The following is an 18,296-nucleotide window of genomic DNA, read 5'->3' on the forward strand; positions in this document are numbered from 1 at the left end:
TACCCAGTGTCCTTTGCTGGATGGTCTCAATGTTTTATTGTTTTATTTCATGTGAATACTAGTTTACTAGAGGAGTAACTTAGTATTTGAAGTAATGCAGTAATGCAGGAAGTGTACATTTAGTTTCCATGCTTATTGTGTTTCCACAACAATGTTAGTGAGTAAATCTACTGAAATGGCCACCACACCATAACAGAGGAGTGTGATGCGTCAGATGAGAATGCAGAGGTTTAGTCACATATGTCATTGCTGGTAATCTGTATATCTTTGCCAAGTGCAAACCAGTGCAGAAGGTATCGGTAAGTTATTGGGGAGGCTCATGCCTTTTTAGCAAATTGTTTTGTAGGGTCATGTCTATTTTGATTAAAGGTCCTAAAACTTCTCCGGTGGCCCCTGAAAAAAAAACGAACAGTCCCCAAGTGATTACAATTCATTATGACTTCCTTGTCAAATTAACCTCTCTGATTTTGCAGACAGTCTGGGGTCACAGGAGTAGACTCTGTGAACTTGAATATCATCACTATCCAGTGAAAGCCTACTAGTATTGTATTAGGTTTTCCTTTATGGTTTGAGAAAAAAAAATCTTACTGCTCAAACTACACAAAAGCCCATTGGATTACTTGTAGAAAAAAATAGATTGTCACACAGGACAGCAATGATATTGTTCATGTTGCTTAACTTAGAGGCACACCTTTAATACAACATACTTCTGATCAGATAAGATGCCTAGCCTATCCGAGCAGTCTTGTGACACCAAACTGTCAGATAAAACAACTATCTGAGCTCATCTTGTTATCCTTCAAATCAGGGCATAGCGACTGGAAGTGCCTTGTTTTAAATCGGTCACTTTCAGTCTGTGCAAGCTACAACATTGTAATGTAGATATGTTCAGTTCACCCACACATCCCACAATATGTTATAGGGCATCATTTCTAACTGTGAGCTGATAAAAGCTTGTGATTCTCGTTGGACAGGTCTCAAAAGACAAACACAGGTACACTGTACAGCCAACAACAGATTCACTATTCAACTTGGCTGAACTCTTCAGAAGCAGTTCAGTCACCATTCAGAGGTACACCATACCACAACCATGTTGAGCAACATTGAAATCATCTGTTAAAATGACCAATACCACAGTAAACAGTCATCGGCCTGCAGGTGCCGCGTGCAGACCCTCAAAGGCACTATTTATTTGAAGGCCTGCAAATGCTTTGTTCATCTGATTTCTTTGGCAGATTCTAAAATCTCAATTGAGCCCATCACAGACTATACTTGTGTACCGGCAATGCTGTGGTGTAGTCTAATTTATTGTAGTAGGTAGTAGGGGTGTAGCACAAAATTCTGGGTCCTGTAGAAAGGCATTTTCTATGGGCCCCTCCCCGCATCCACAGCTATTCATTCTAGCATCTTTTTGGCCCCCCCCCTGGGTACTCAGTCCCCTTCCTCCGCCCCCCCCCCCCAGTCCGACACCTCTGGTGGGTATACTAAGTTAGTCTCTCTGCATGTTCTGCAGCATTTGTTCAGTTTGCAGTCACATTAATTGACTAATTTTGGCGAAAACAAATAGCTTAAGTGAAAGTTCTGTCACAAACTATGTTGTTATGTATCACTGCACATTTTTAAGTGAGTATACGGAAATCCTGGAGCATTCTTAGTGGGTGTAGGGCGTATACCTGCATATCACGTAGACTACACCACTGTTACAAAGGATGGATCTGAGAGAATTGCAGAGTTGTAATAAACAACAGTGAGAAAGAGCACGTTTTGTAGAGATCAAACTTGCAAAAGAATAACAGTGTGCTTGAAAGGACTTTATTGTGGATCCAGAAAAACAAGCTGAGTTTAAACACACACACCCACCCACACACACATGCACACACCCATGAAGTGTTTTGATTCACACCTGCAAAGGTATACCAGTGTGCTTGGCAGGCAAGGCTTGCGGTAGCTTGGGGCAAAACGTGCATCTTGCCCAGAAAATACTAACCTCTGACAGGTATAGGCAGTGATGGGCTCAATTGAGATTTTAGAATCTGCCAAAGAAAATACCCTGTTACTTAAGGTTTTTTGGTTAGGCAGGCTAAAGCCCGCCTCCAAAGTTGCCCACTGCTCCTTCCTCTTCTCGTCGCGTTCAGGCTTTTATTTTTACATTCTTTGGTTCAGGCACAAACACACTTAGACGATCTGAATGAGATAACCAACTACCATATCAGCAGAGCATTAACGTATGCACAGCAGAATATAGAGCAGATGGATTTTTTCTTAAAAAATATTGTGACTGCATTCTCATTAATTAAATCTTCTCTTAATTTTAAGACTTTCTTCTACTCAAAACATCACAACTTTCCAAATCTCAGGGAACGCAGATGGGATAAGTTATATTTTGAATGTGCAGTTTTAAATATGAGCAAAAATTGCTGAAACACATATGAGCTATTACAATCCTAGGGTTTATGAATTAATTCATGTTATATTGAGGTCAATACTTCCACAAACAAAAGACCCCAAAGAGGAGGAAGAGTAAATCATGCCTATATGTGTGTTGGCTCAGCAGAGATAACATTAAATCAGGAGAATAAGTATTTGAAAGAGACAGATTGCCAGAGAGCTTTACTGCATTATATGCCATAATATTTTGAATTGTGACCTAACCCTAACCCTAACCCTCGCTGAAATGTATATTTTGTAACCCCACCCCCGATCTTTTCCTACACCTAACTGTCCTGTTCTTGTGCTGCATTTTGGTTAAACATACATCTTGACCAATAGCGTCTAAATATGACGCTAAAGGAGACTTTTTGCGTCAGTAACAAACGCCAAAGCCTAATGACCAAGCAGTTGCATAACAACTGCGATGGGAGTGGGAATGTGTGCAGAGATGACATCTGAACAACATCCTCCCTATGACCTGCCAACCCGTTCTCACTCCCAACTCGTAAAATACAGACGCTTGGTCAGTGGCTGTCAGCGTCAGATACAATGCAAAAATCACCCTTCAGCGTCTGTATGGAACGCACCGCACATTGCAGCAGCTCCACGGCACTTGAAGATGACGTAGTATAAAGAGCGACAACGGTAGCGAGTAGTATGAAAGCCCGTATTTCCGAATAGGGAGGTTGGTTGGATGGGTAGATGGGTCAAACAACATTCAGACTGTGTTGCCAATTTAGCGACTTTTTCACAAAAGCGACTAGCGACAAATCTGGCGAAAAAAAGACGCCAGTATTGTCCGACGAGCACGCAAGGTATTTCTCTCTTGTGGCCGCCAAAACAGTCACCTCTCTCTTCTGTTCTGTGACTGAGGAGCAGCCCCTCCCTTCTCTGCTCTCTCCTCATGTCCTCCGGTGCAGGTAGGAGAGACAGCAGGACGCGACCATGGATGTTTTAAGAGAAGGAGAAAGACGCCACTGAGCTGGCCTGGCCCTGGGGAAGCCAGCCTTCTTTGTGAATTCTTTTTCGATCTCTCGCCCTCCCTTAGTAGATTTTTTTTTTTTACTTCAAATATAGGCTACCTAAATAATAATTATAATTTAATATAAATTCCCGTAGTGAGTTTGTGATTATTTGGCTAAAGATTATATTTCTTACTATCTACCTTGCTGACACAACCACTAAGCTTTATGCAAATTATTGCGTAATGATGTCATAAATATGCAAATGAGCAAATGACGTCATCTATAAAAATAGATATAGCTGTACCCCCTGAAGCTCACGGTATAATTCGAACACTGCCTAAACCCAACTGTCCCGTTCTTCTTTTTCTAAACCCAACTGTCCCGTTCTTCTTTTTCTAAACCCAACTGTCCCGTTCTTCTTTTCCTTAACCCAACTGAACCCAACTGTTCTTTTCCTTAACCCAACTGAGGAAAATAGGGGAGGGTCATGTCTTTTTACTTTTTGTAGAGGGGGGGGGGGTCATCCAACATTTTTTAGTCCAGGGAGGAGGGGGGATTCACCGAACTTTTGTATTAATAGAAACAGCAAAATTTCAAAGTGACTTGTTTGGTGCATATTTTTCCATGCAGCCCTCAGTCTCGGCCCTCCTTCGCTACCAAATGTCTCTGACCCATGAGTTTGCTGGGGGGGAGGGGGAGCACTGCTCCCCTGGTGGCTGAAAAGGATAATTGCATTGTTTAAAAAATGAGTGGAATAATTACGTCTGGCATGACCAGATATTTTATAAATATCTTAGCTAAATAACACAAAACAACTAAATGGTGATAGGTAATACATCAGATTTCATGTACTGCTTTAGTAAAAAACATATTATCTGGCTGACGATGGGAGCAGCAGGACGCAAAAAAACTAAAATGACTGTTGCACTAGTCTGGACATCTTACCGTGCCAAGGTTGCGATAAAGGTTTCCTAAATGCCACATTTCATGTCAGCTTACTAATTGATTGAGGGTTTTGTGTAGATTTGGACTTACATTTATTCCACTTTGTTTAAACGGCGAAGTGGAGGAAGGCTGGTGATGTCCATGGGGAAGGCTAGTGATGAGTCCATAGCAACCAGTTTGTGTGTTGAATGTTACCCAGTGTCCTTTGCTGGATGGTCTCAATGTTTTATTGTTTTATTTCATGTGAATACTAGTTTACTAGAGGAGTAACTTAGTATTTGAAGTAATGCAGTAATGCAGGAAGTGTACATTTAGTTTCCATGCTTATTGTGTTTCCACAACAATGTTAGTGAGTAAATCTACTGAAATGGCCACCACACCATAACAGAGGAGTGTGATGCGTCAGATGAGAATGCAGAGGTTTAGTCACATATGTCATTGCTGGTAATCTGTATATCTTTGCCAAGTGCAAACCAGTGCAGAAGGTATCGGTAAATTATTGGGGAGGCTCATGCCTTTTTAGCAAATTGTTTTGTAGGGTCATGTCTATTTTGATTAAAGGTCCTAAAACTTCTCCGGTGGCCCCTGAAAAAAAAACGAACAGTCCCCAAGTGATTACAATTCATTATGACTTCCTTGTCAAATTAACCTCTCTGATTTTGCAGACAGTCTGGGGTCACAGGAGTAGACTCTGTGAACTTGCATATCATCACTATCCAGTGAAAGCCTACTAGTATTGTATTAGGTTTTCCTTTATGGTTTGAGAAAAAAAAATCTTACTGCTCAAACTACACAAAAGCCCATTGGATTACTTGTAGAAAAAAATAGATTGTCACACAGGACAGCAATGATATTGTTCATGTTGCTTAACTTAGAGGCACACCTTTAATACAACATACTTCTGATCAGATAAGATGCCTAGCCTATCCGAGCAGTCTTGTGACACCAAACTGTCAGATAAAACAACTATCTGAGCTCATCTTGTTATCCTTCAAATCAGGGCATAGCGACTGGAAGTGCCTTGTTTTAAATCGGTCACTTTCAGTCTGTGCAAGCTACAACATTGTAATGTAGATATGTTCAGTTCACCCACACATCCCACAATATGTTATAGGGCATCATTTCTAACTGTGAGCTGATAAAAGCTTGTGATTCTCGTTGGACAGGTCTCAAAAGACAAACACAGGTACACTGTACAGCCAACAACAGATTCACTATTCAACTTGGCTGAACTCTTCAGAAGCAGTTCAGTCACCATTCAGAGGTACACCATACCACAACCATGTTGAGCAACATTGAAATCATCTGTTAAAATGACCAATACCACAGTAAACAGTCATCGGCCTGCAGGTGCCGCGTGCAGACCCTCAATGGCACTATTTATTTGAAGGCCTGCAAATGCTTTGTTCATCTGATTTCTTTGGCAGATTCTAAAATCTCAATTGAGCCCATCACAGACTATACTTGTGTACCGGCAATGCTGTGGTGTCTAATTTATTGTAGTAGGTAGTAGGGGTGTAGCACAAAATTCTGGGTCCTGTAGAAAGGCATTTTCTATGGGCCCCTCCCCGCATCCACAGCTATTCATTCTAGCATCTTTTTGGCCCCCCCCCTGGGTACTCAGTCCCCTTCCTCCGCAGTCCGACACCCCTGGTGGGTATACTAAGTTAGTCTCTCTGCATGTTCTGCAGCATTTGTTCAGTTTGCAGTCACATTAATTGACTAATTTTGGCGAAAACAAATAGCTTAAGTGAAAGTTCTGTCACAAACTATGTTGTTATGTATCACTGCACATTTTTAAGTGAGTATATGGAAATCCTGGAGCATTCTTAGTGGGTGTAGGGCGTATACCTGCATATCACGTAGACTACACCACTGTTACAAAGGATGGATCTGAGAGAATTGCAGAGATGTAATAAACAACCGTGAGAAAGAGCACGTTTTGTAGAGCTCAAACTTGCAAAAGAATAACAGTGTGCTTGAAAGGACTTTATTGTGGATCCAGAAAAACAAGCACACACACCCACACACACATGCACACACCCATGAAGTGTTTTGATTCACACCTGCAAAGGTATACCAGTGTGCTTGGCAGGCAAGGCTTGCGGTAGCTTGGGGCAAAACGTGCATCTTGCCCAGAAAATACTAACCTCTGACAGGTATAGGCAGTGATGGGCTCAATTGAGATTTTAGAATCTGCCAAAGAAAATACCCTGTTACTTAAGGTTTTTTGGTTAGGCAGCCTAAAGCCCGCCTCCAAAGTTGCCCACTGCTCCCTCCTCTTCTCGTCGCGTTCAGGCTTTTATTTTTACATTCTTTGGTTCAGGCACAAACACACTTACACGATCTGAATGAGATAACCAACTACCATATCAGCAGAGCATTAACGTATGCACAGCAGAATATAGAGCAGATGGATTTTTTCTTAAAAAATATTGTGACTGCATTCTCATTAATTAAATCTTCTCTTAATTTTAAGACTTTCTTCTACTCAAAACATCACAACTTTCCAAATCTCAGGGAACGCAGATGGGATAAGTTATATTTTGAATGTGCAGTTTTAAATATGAGCAAAAATTGCTGAAACACATATGAGCTATTACAATCCTAGGGTTTATGAATTAATTCATGTTATATTGAGGTCAATACTTCCACAAACAAAAGACCCCAAAGAGGAGGAAGAGTAAATCATGCCTATATGTGTGTTGGCTCAGCAGAGATAACATTAAATCAGGAGAATAAGTATTTGAAAGAGACAGATTGCCAGAGAGCTTTACTGCATTATATGCCATAATATTTTGAATTGTGACCTAACCCTAACCCTAACCCTCGCTGAAATGTATATTTTGTAACCCCACCCCCGATCTTTTCCTACACCTAACTGTCCTGTTCTTGTGCTGCATTTTGGTTAAACATACATCTTGACCAATAGCGTCTAAATATGACGCTAAAGGAGACTTTTTGCGTCAGTAACAAACGCCAAAGCCTAATGACCAAGCAGTTGCATAACAACTGCGATGGGAGTGGGAATGTGTGCAGAGATGACATCTGAACAACATCCTCCCTATGACCTGCCAACCCGTTCTCACTCCCAACTCGTAAAATACAGACGCTTGGTCAGTGGCTGTCAGCGTCAGATACAATGCAAAAATCACCCTTCAGCGTCTGTATGGAACGCACCGCACATTGCAGCAGCTCCACGGCCCTTGAAGATGACGTAGTATAAAGAGCGACAACGGTAGCGAGTAGTATGAAAGCCCGTATTTCCGAATAGGGAGGTTGGTTGGATGGGTGGATGGGTCAAACAACATTCAGACTGTGTTGCCAATTTAGCGACTTTGTCGCTAAATTGCCCATAGCAACTTTTTTTCACAAAAGCGACTAGCGAAAAATCTTGCGAAAAAAAGACGCCAGTATTGTCCGACGAGCACGCAAGGTATTTCTCTCTTGTGGCCGCCAAAACAGTCACCTCTCTCTTCTGTTCTGTGACTGAGGAGCAGCCCCTCCCTTCTCTGCTCTCTCCTCATGTCCTCCGGTGCAGGTAGGAGAGACAGCAGGACGCGACCATGGATGTTTTAAGAGAAGGAGAAAGACGCCACTGAGCTGGCCTGGCCCTGGGGAAGCCAGCCTTCTTTGTGAATTCTTTTTCGATCTCTCGCCCTCCCTTAGTAGATTTTTTTTTTTTACTTCAAATATAGGCTACCTAAATAATAATTATAATTTAATATAAATTCCCGTAGTGAGTTTGTGATTATTTGGCTAAAGATTATATTTCTTACTATCTACCTTGCTGACACAACCACTAAGCTTTATGCAAATTATTGCGTAATGATGTCATAAATATGCAAATGAGCAAATGACGTCATCTATAAAAATAGATATAGCTGTACCCCCTGAAGCTCACGGTATAATTCGAACACTGCCTAAACCCAACTGTCCCGTTCTTCTTTTTCTAAACCCAACTGTCCCGTTCTTCTTTTTCTAAACCCAACTGTCCCGTTCTTCTTTTCCTTAACCCAACTGAACCCAACTGTTCTTTTCCTTAACCCAACTGAGGAAAATAGGGGAGGGTCATGTCTTTTTACTTTTTGTAGAGGGGGGGGGGTCATCCAACATTTTTTAGTCCAGGGAGGAGGGGGGATTCACCGAACTTTTGTATTAATAGAAACAGCAAAATTTCAAAGTGACTTGTTTGGTGCATATTTTTCCATGCAGCCCTCAGTCTCGGCCCTCCTTCGCTACCAAATGTCTCTGACCCATGACTTTGCTGGGGGGGAGGGGGAGCACTGCTCCCCTGGTGGCTGAAAAGGATAATTGCATTGTTTAAAAAATGAGTGGAATAATTACGTCTGGCATGACCAGATATTTTATAAATATCTTAGCTAAATAACACAAAACAACTAAATGGTGATAGGTAATACATCAGATTTCATGTACTGCTTTAGTAAAAAACATATTATCTGGCTGACGATGGGAGCAGCAGGACGCAAAAAAACTAAAATGACTGTTGCACTAGTCTGGACATCTTACCGTGCCAAGGTTGCGATAAAGGTTTCCTAAATGCCACATTTCATGTCAGCTTACTAATTGATTGAGGGTTTTGTGTAGATTTGGACTTACATTTATTCCACTTTGTTTAAACGGCGAAGTGGAGGAAGGCTGGTGATGTCCATGGGGAAGGCTAGTGATGAGTCCATAGCAACCAGTTTGTGTGTTGAATGTTACCCAGTGTCCTTTGCTGGATGGTCTCAATGTTTTATTGTTTTATTTCATGTGAATACTAGTTTACTAGAGGAGTAACTTAGTATTTGAAGTAATGCAGTAATGCAGGAAGTGTACATTTAGTTTCCATGCTTATTGTGTTTCCACAACAATGTTAGTGAGTAAATCTACTGAAATGGCCACCACACCATAACAGAGGAGTGTGATGCGTCAGATGAGAATGCAGAGGTTTAGTCACATATGTCATTGCTGGTAATCTGTATATCTTTGCCAAGTGCAAACCAGTGCAGAAGGTATCGGTAAATTATTGGGGAGGCTCATGCCTTTTTAGCAAATTGTTTTGTAGGGTCATGTCTATTTTGATTAAAGGTCCTAAAACTTCTCCGGTGGCCCCTGAAAAAAAAACGAACAGTCCCCAAGTGATTACAATTCATTATGACTTCCTTGTCAAATTAACCTCTCTGATTTTGCAGACAGTCTGGGGTCACAGGAGTAGACTCTGTGAACTTGCATATCATCACTATCCAGTGAAAGCCTACTAGTATTGTATTAGGTTTTCCTTTATGGTTTGAGAAAAAAAAATCTTACTGCTCAAACTACACAAAAGCCCATTGGATTACTTGTAGAAAAAAATAGATTGTCACACAGGACAGCAATGATATTGTTCATGTTGCTTAACTTAGAGGCACACCTTTAATACAACATACTTCTGATCAGATAAGATGCCTAGCCTATCCGAGCAGTCTTGTGACACCAAACTGTCAGATAAAACAACTATCTGAGCTCATCTTGTTATCCTTCAAATCAGGGCATAGCGACTGGAAGTGCCTTGTTTTAAATCGGTCACTTTCAGTCTGTGCAAGCTACAACATTGTAATGTAGATATGTTCAGTTCACCCACACATCCCACAATATGTTATAGGGCATCATTTCTAACTGTGAGCTGATAAAAGCTTGTGATTCTCGTTGGACAGGTCTCAAAAGACAAACACAGGTACACTGTACAGCCAACAACAGATTCACTATTCAACTTGGCTGAACTCTTCAGAAGCAGTTCAGTCACCATTCAGAGGTACACCATACCACAACCATGTTGAGCAACATTGAAATCATCTGTTAAAATGACCAATACCACAGTAAACAGTCATCGGCCTGCAGGTGCCGCGTGCAGACCCTCAATGGCACTATTTATTTGAAGGCCTGCAAATGCTTTGTTCATCTGATTTCTTTGGCAGATTCTAAAATCTCAATTGAGCCCATCACAGACTATACTTGTGTACCGGCAATGCTGTGGTGTCTAATTTATTGTAGTAGGTAGTAGGGGTGTAGCACAAAATTCTGGGTCCTGTAGAAAGGCATTTTCTATGGGCCCCTCCCCGCATCCACAGCTATTCATTCTAGCATCTTTTTGGCCCCCCCCCCTGGGTACTCAGTCCCCTTCCTCCGCAGTCCGACACCCCTGGTGGGTATACTAAGTTAGTCTCTCTGCATGTTCTGCAGCATTTGTTCAGTTTGCAGTCACATTAATTGACTAATTTTGGCGAAAACAAATAGCTTAAGTGAAAGTTCTGTCACAAACTATGTTGTTATGTATCACTGCACATTTTTAAGTGAGTATATGGAAATCCTGGAGCATTCTTAGTGGGTGTAGGGCGTATACCTGCATATCACGTAGACTACACCACTGTTACAAAGGATGGATCTGAGAGAATTGCAGAGATGTAATAAACAACCGTGAGAAAGAGCACGTTTTGTAGAGCTCAAACTTGCAAAAGAATAACAGTGTGCTTGAAAGGACTTTATTGTGGATCCAGAAAAACAAGCACACACACCCACACACACATGCACACACCCATGAAGTGTTTTGATTCACACCTGCAAAGGTATACCAGTGTGCTTGGCAGGCAAGGCTTGCGGTAGCTTGGGGCAAAACGTGCATCTTGCCCAGAAAATACTAACCTCTGACAGGTATAGGCAGTGATGGGCTCAATTGAGATTTTAGAATCTGCCAAAGAAAATACCCTGTTACTTAAGGTTTTTTGGTTAGGCAGCCTAAAGCCCGCCTCCAAAGTTGCCCACTGCTCCCTCCTCTTCTCGTCGCGTTCAGGCTTTTATTTTTACATTCTTTGGTTCAGGCACAAACACACTTACACGATCTGAATGAGATAACCAACTACCATATCAGCAGAGCATTAACGTATGCACAGCAGAATATAGAGCAGATGGATTTTTTCTTAAAAAATATTGTGACTGCATTCTCATTAATTAAATCTTCTCTTAATTTTAAGACTTTCTTCTACTCAAAACATCACAACTTTCCAAATCTCAGGGAACGCAGATGGGATAAGTTATATTTTGAATGTGCAGTTTTAAATATGAGCAAAAATTGCTGAAACACATATGAGCTATTACAATCCTAGGGTTTATGAATTAATTCATGTTATATTGAGGTCAATACTTCCACAAACAAAAGACCCCAAAGAGGAGGAAGAGTAAATCATGCCTATATGTGTGTTGGCTCAGCAGAGATAACATTAAATCAGGAGAATAAGTATTTGAAAGAGACAGATTGCCAGAGAGCTTTACTGCATTATATGCCATAATATTTTGAATTGTGACCTAACCCTAACCCTAACCCTCGCTGAAATGTATATTTTGTAACCCCACCCCCGATCTTTTCCTACACCTAACTGTCCTGTTCTTGTGCTGCATTTTGGTTAAACATACATCTTGACCAATAGCGTCTAAATATGACGCTAAAGGAGACTTTTTGCGTCAGTAACAAACGCCAAAGCCTAATGACCAAGCAGTTGCATAACAACTGCGATGGGAGTGGGAATGTGTGCAGAGATGACATCTGAACAACATCCTCCCTATGACCTGCCAACCCGTTCTCACTCCCAACTCGTAAAATACAGACGCTTGGTCAGTGGCTGTCAGCGTCAGATACAATGCAAAAATCACCCTTCAGCGTCTGTATGGAACGCACCGCACATTGCAGCAGCTCCACGGCCCTTGAAGATGACGTAGTATAAAGAGCGACAACGGTAGCGAGTAGTATGAAAGCCCGTATTTCCGAATAGGGAGGTTGGTTGGATGGGTGGATGGGTCAAACAACATTCAGAATGTGTTGCCAATTTAGCGACTTTGTCGCTAAATTGCCCATAGCAACTTTTTTTCACAAAAGCGACTAGCGAAAAATCTTGCGAAAAAAAGACGCCAGTATTGTCCGACGAGCACGCAAGGTATTTCTCTCTTGTGGCCGCCAAAACAGTCACCTCTCTCTTCTGTTCTGTGACTGAGGAGCAGCCCCTCCCTTCTCTGCTCTCTCCTCATGTCCTCCGGTGTAGGTAGGAGAGACAGCAGGACGTGACCATGGATGTTTTAAGAGAAGGAGAAAGACGCCACTGAGCTGGCCTGGCCCTGGGCAAGCCAGCCTTCTTTGTGAATTCTTTTTCGATCTCTCGCCCTCCCTTAGTAGATTTTTTTTTTTACTTCAAATATAGGCTACCTAAATAATAATTATAATTTAATATAAATTCCCGTAGTGAGTTTGTGATTATTTGGCTAAAGATTATATTTCTTACTATCTACCTTGCTGACACAACCACTAAGCTTTATGCAAATTATTGCGTAATGATGTCATAAATATACAAATGAGCATATGACGTCATCTATACAAATAGATATAGCTGTACCCCCTGAAGCTCACGGTATAATTCGAACACTGCCTAAACCCAACTGTCCCGTTCTTCTTTTTCTAAACCCAACTGTCCCGTTCTTCTTTTCCTTAACCCAACTGTCCCGTTCTTTTCCTTAACCCAACTGTCCCGTTCTTCTTTTCCTTAACCCAACTGTCCCGTTCTTCTTTTCCTTAACCCAACTGTCCCGTTCTTCTTTTTCTAAACCCAACTGTCCCGTTCTTGTTCCGCATGTCACGGAAACATACCGTTCATAAGCCCACCCATGATCTTTTCCTAAACCTAACAGCGAGTTTAGATAAAGCACGTTTAGATACAACGCTAAATGATTTTAGCGTCAATAACAACGCCAAAGGCACCTGACCAAGAGTCCGTATTTTACGCAATGGGAGTGAGAATGTGTTAGACATGCTCCCACCAACCACAGCTACAAACACCAACACGCGGCTACGAAACAGAAACCATCTTACAGAAATTCAGCGCAGTAACAAACACACTGAAGACAGCAACGCTGCCTACAGCAGTCAGATTGTGCAACACAGCACTGTATGGAACGACTAGCTGAAATAAAGAGTGTTGTTCATCTAATTTTACTGTACTTGCATAGATCATATGAATAGTTTAAGTGGATGGCTGTTTTTTTTTAAATGTGTATGCGAGTATAAATGTATGAGTGCATATGTGTATAATTGATATGTATATTTATTAATTAGATTTTTCTAGGGCTAGACTTCCTATTTTTCTAAACCGATGTGAGCTCTGTTTTTTATGCAGTTGTTTAACTGTGAGCATGGATTCAGTGAACTCAAACTGAAAGAGCATGTTTCCATGTTTGTTTCAGCTCTGTGGATGTCACACTTGCAACATGAAGTGTGCTTGGCAGGACTGTGAAGTGTGAATCCAGTAAAAGAAGCTGAACTTTAAAACACACACACACACACACACACACACACACACACACACACACATACACACACATTCCCAGCAGTAGCTTGGGGCAAAACGTCTTGCATACCCTATCAAACAAAAAAGAAACTTGTTCAGCCAGCTCTGTGTTTAGCTATCTTACTTCTGATTGGTTGGGCAACCTGCCTACAAAGTCGCCCACTGCCTCGTCCTCTTCTCATCGTGTTCAGGCTTATTTTCACAGTCTATGGTTCAGGCTTAAACACACTACAAGACTACAAACACTCTAGCATCATTATCATAGAATTCCAAAAAATGAATTTTAATATATATATATATATATATATATATATATATATATATATATATATATATATATATATATATATATATATATAAGTGCATTAACTTTCTCCATGTATACCATTACTGGATTCAAAACTGATTATACATCAGTAGTGGCCTAAAGGTTAGAGACGCGAGCTTGTGACCGGTAGGTCGTCGGTTCAATCTGTCCCTTCCTCATTACCCACCACTGAGGTGCCCTTGAGCAAGGCCCTTAACCCCCACTGCTCCAGTGGAGCTGCTCAGTGGCCAGCAGATCAGACTGTGGTTGTATTGGGCAGCTTCCAGGTATGAATGTGTGCAACTGTGTGAATGTGATCAGGGCGTTCCTGCAAAAGAGAGCCTGCCTCTCAGTGAACCTTCCCTGAATAAATAAAGGTAACCCCCCCCATAAAACAAACCTGTGGTCTGTTGTTGTACAATTAAAAAAAACGTAGCTTTAATATTGTGAGTTGGAATTTGCTGGTTGGTACTGCACTAAAAAAGGTAAAGAAATTAATTATTTGATAAAATACAAATCCCAACACTTTAATCTTTACACTTTTCTTTTGAAAAAGGATGTTTTATCTCGACAAAAAACATTCAGTGTATGACTAGACAAATACATGAATATTGTATATGTATGCATGCATGCATACAGTAACAGCATGTAGGACAGTGTTAATTATGTTTATGTGTGTTACTGACTTCTTTTTGTTAAGTATAACCACTAACATTGGTAACGTCTGTGGTCCTTTTGTGCAGGGTTAGCATCAGCTGTTAGCATCAGTGTTCAGGTGAGTTTCTGCTTCTTTGTGTTTGTGTGTTATTTAGTTATGGAAGGTCAGTCAAGAAGTGATAATGATGAGAGCGATCACATGTGCCCAGGGAAAGAAATTCTTCATAACAGGGAAACATGGTAAATTTTATGTTTTTAATATGTTTATTGCTTTTAGAAAACAAGTGCATAGAAAAATAATACAATTACACAACAAACAGAACATAGCACATCAGAACACACACACACGCAAAATCACACTTTCTTCAATCACCATCCCAAATTCAATAGCCTTCTTCTCGTACCTGTTAGCAGTGGGTAAGGGACTTGCCACTCCCAGAATTGCTACAAGGCGGTTAGGTTTTCAAACTTTTACAAAACTTATGCTTTTTGTTTTTTCTTTTCATGTGGAGTGGCATCTGCAAGCTGGTTTTAACATTTCATTTTGGCTTCAAGCTGAGATGTGCACAGATATTAGCAAGTTTTACCAATGTTTATTTTGATGGCTGTCCATAAGTGACTCACACTAAAGGTGTGGTCACATTTTTGTTTCATGTTATTTTTTGAATGAAAAAAATAATGCAGTTAAGCTTTTGATTATTTCATGCTCTCAAGGGACAATTAAGTTCCCTTTTTAACTATGTTGGTGCAATTATCGATCACAATCAGCAGATGGATAATTGCATTTACACAAAAAAGTGAGTAAGTGTATGAATGTATACTACTATGCACTAGAAGCACCTGTCCCATTATGTGTATGTGAGAGTATTGTTTGTGGAAGGGTATGAATGTATACCTTTAGGCACCAGAAGGAGTAGCACTTACATTTCGTTGTGACAATGTTTTACAATGTTTAACAATGACAAATAAATGATTCTGATGCTGATGTCATCCCACTTAACAAACAGAATGTGAGCTTGCAGAATGTCTTGCACTTGTCTTTATTTGTTTACAATGTGTGTTAACTTTCAGGAGAACATTTGCATCTACTGTGTTTTTACCCTCTGCCCTTCGACAACCCCTCCACACATCTTTGCCAACCTGATAACTGCAGTGATTTTATTTTTTTTTGGGAAAATGTCTGAGCTGCAAACTGCTATGAATACCCTACTCAAAGTGTTCCACTCCTACTCGGGAAAAGAAGGGGACAAGTTCAAGCTGAACAAATCGGAGCTGAAGAAACTGTTGACGACTGAACTAGAAATAGTGAGTATCTTTGTTCACCGCGGTCTCACATTGCCAGATCTATCTCCTCAGCGCTGGACTGTGGTTTTATCTATTGTGGGATGGGGTTTGCTCTGGGTTGTTTGCATTTCTTTAAAGGTACACTGTGTAGTGTTTTTTTTTTATTATCTAAAACCAATGTCTTCATTCAGAAATATGTCCTCATTGGTGTAAAATGACCTCTGCCAATGATCTGACTTATCCTCGTAAGCGAAGAAGTTCTTATCTGTATTTACATTGGACGGGCAAGTCCAAGGAGGCTTCCATGTCATGCCACCATTTTGAAAAACTATAATCGCTGAGAGGGACATAAAGCACTAGCCTACCTGTCTAGCTAATCCACAACGCGTTTTCATTCAGAGCCAACGTCACGTGACTGAAACCAGCTGAAACGGAGAAGGAGATCAATGAGAGCCGCTTGTCACCGCCCCGGCAAATTTGAAAGCCTTCACTGCACTTTAGTTCATAATAGAGGATCATACTTATGCCGAGCCACAGGAGAAGGAATCCTCGTCGCCAAAAAAGTGAAACTTGTTGACATGTTGTCCTAGCTTCTTGGTACATAATGGCTACCGTAGTTGCAACACACATTTGAAAAAGTGAGGCGCTAGAGAGTCAGTACAATTCATTTGAAAGCAAAATACAATTTCACCGCTAGATGGGAGAAATTCCTACACAGTGTACCTTTAAACCAATCACAATCATATAGGGGGGTGCTAAGCCCTGGATAGAATGTACATCCAGTGAGCCAGACTATTTGACTGCAACAAAATTGTTTGTTTTTTTGCACTTTTTTCCAGCGTTTTTGTCACTTCTTTAAACAAAATTTTCACATTTTTTTTTTCATTTAATACCTAATTTTTAAAGTAAAAAAAAAAGCAGAAATTATTTTTCACTAATAGTTAAGATCAGCGGATGTGGAGTGGAGTGGATACTTTCCAAAGTTACTTTCAGGATACTGTTTTGAAACCATTTAAACATTCCTTTCAAATGCTATCACATTGAATAAAACACCTAAAATTCAATCATTACGTTTACCTGCAAAGAACACCCATCCATGCATCTATGTTATTTTGGGGGATTTTGGTTAAAAGAAACCCATATATATATATATATATATATATATATATATATATATATATATATATATATATATATATATATATATGGGTTTGACCCGAGGACAAGAGAAGCGTGACAAAGTGTAAAATGATTTGTATCTTCCCCGTGATTCGGATGTGCTCCAACATCTAAACAGTAGTTTTTTGTTTAATACATGCTGACAGACAAACCAAGACCAAACCATGACCTCCTTGACATAATTGCATACCAGAAAGGTATTGCTACATATTCTCTGGGTGGATAAAGTCAAACAGAACATTTATTTCATTTACAGAATAAAGCTAGTACAAAAACATAATATATTAATATAACAGGAGGCTTTATACACGCACAGCAAACTTTATTGTTATTGTTACTTAACTGTTCAGTCTCAGTCTATTAGATCTGGACTACTCGTGAATTTTGTAGTAAAAAATATTAAATGAAAGAACGGGAGGAAATTAAAAAACTATTCGGTTACTAACAGTTCTTGCATGAGCCTCATTGTTTTTTTTTTTTTGTTTCTTTTGCACATTCTGTACTCAATCTATTGTTAAACAGCTGTTTTGTATATACAGTATTCATTTCTGTATTTATTGTTTATTTCATATTAATGTTTAACATGTTTGTTTGTTCATGTATGCACATACCAACTCTTGCAAATTCCTTGCACATGTGACTTTCTTTTGGCAATAAACTTGATTCTGAGGAACAAGATTTGATTTTGTGAAAATAATTCCTCTCCTGGTTCGATTTTCATCATGATGCTTCTGTTTCAGGTCGGCAAAAATGGCAACGTCGAGCGTCTGATGCAGGACCTGGATCTAGACAAAGACGGTGAAGTGGACTTCCAGGAATATGTCAATTTTGTTGCTACAGTGACCATGATGATGGATGAATTCTTCCAAAGAAATAAATGAGAACTGCACGAAAAGCAAGAACACCCTGAGTTTTAAGAAATACTAAGTCTAATATTTGACATTAAATCAATAACCATTTCTTTACATTTATATACTAAGAATGTTATTTTGGGGATGCAACTTGTGATAATAATGTAATGCCGTAATATATAGGTAATATATACATCACTGCAAACAAACTCAAGAGATTCTTGCCATTTTGCCTCCATCTTAATAAAGATCACATTCTGTTTTCACATGTCTCTTATTTTAAAAAGCAAGGTGGACTTCTTAATGATGT

At 40.1% G+C, this 18,296-nt stretch overlaps 1 pseudogene; it reads left to right on the top strand.

The window, feature by feature from the left end:
• Positions 1-376: 376 nt before the first annotated feature.
• Positions 377-18,250, top strand: LOC116049106 (annotated as a pseudogene).
• The last annotated feature ends 46 nt before the right edge of the window (positions 18,251-18,296 follow it).

Source organism: Sander lucioperca, chromosome 10 (genome assembly GCF_008315115.2).
Source record: "Sander lucioperca isolate FBNREF2018 chromosome 10, SLUC_FBN_1.2, whole genome shotgun sequence".
Classification (NCBI taxonomy): Eukaryota; Metazoa; Chordata; class Actinopteri; order Perciformes; family Percidae; genus Sander; species Sander lucioperca.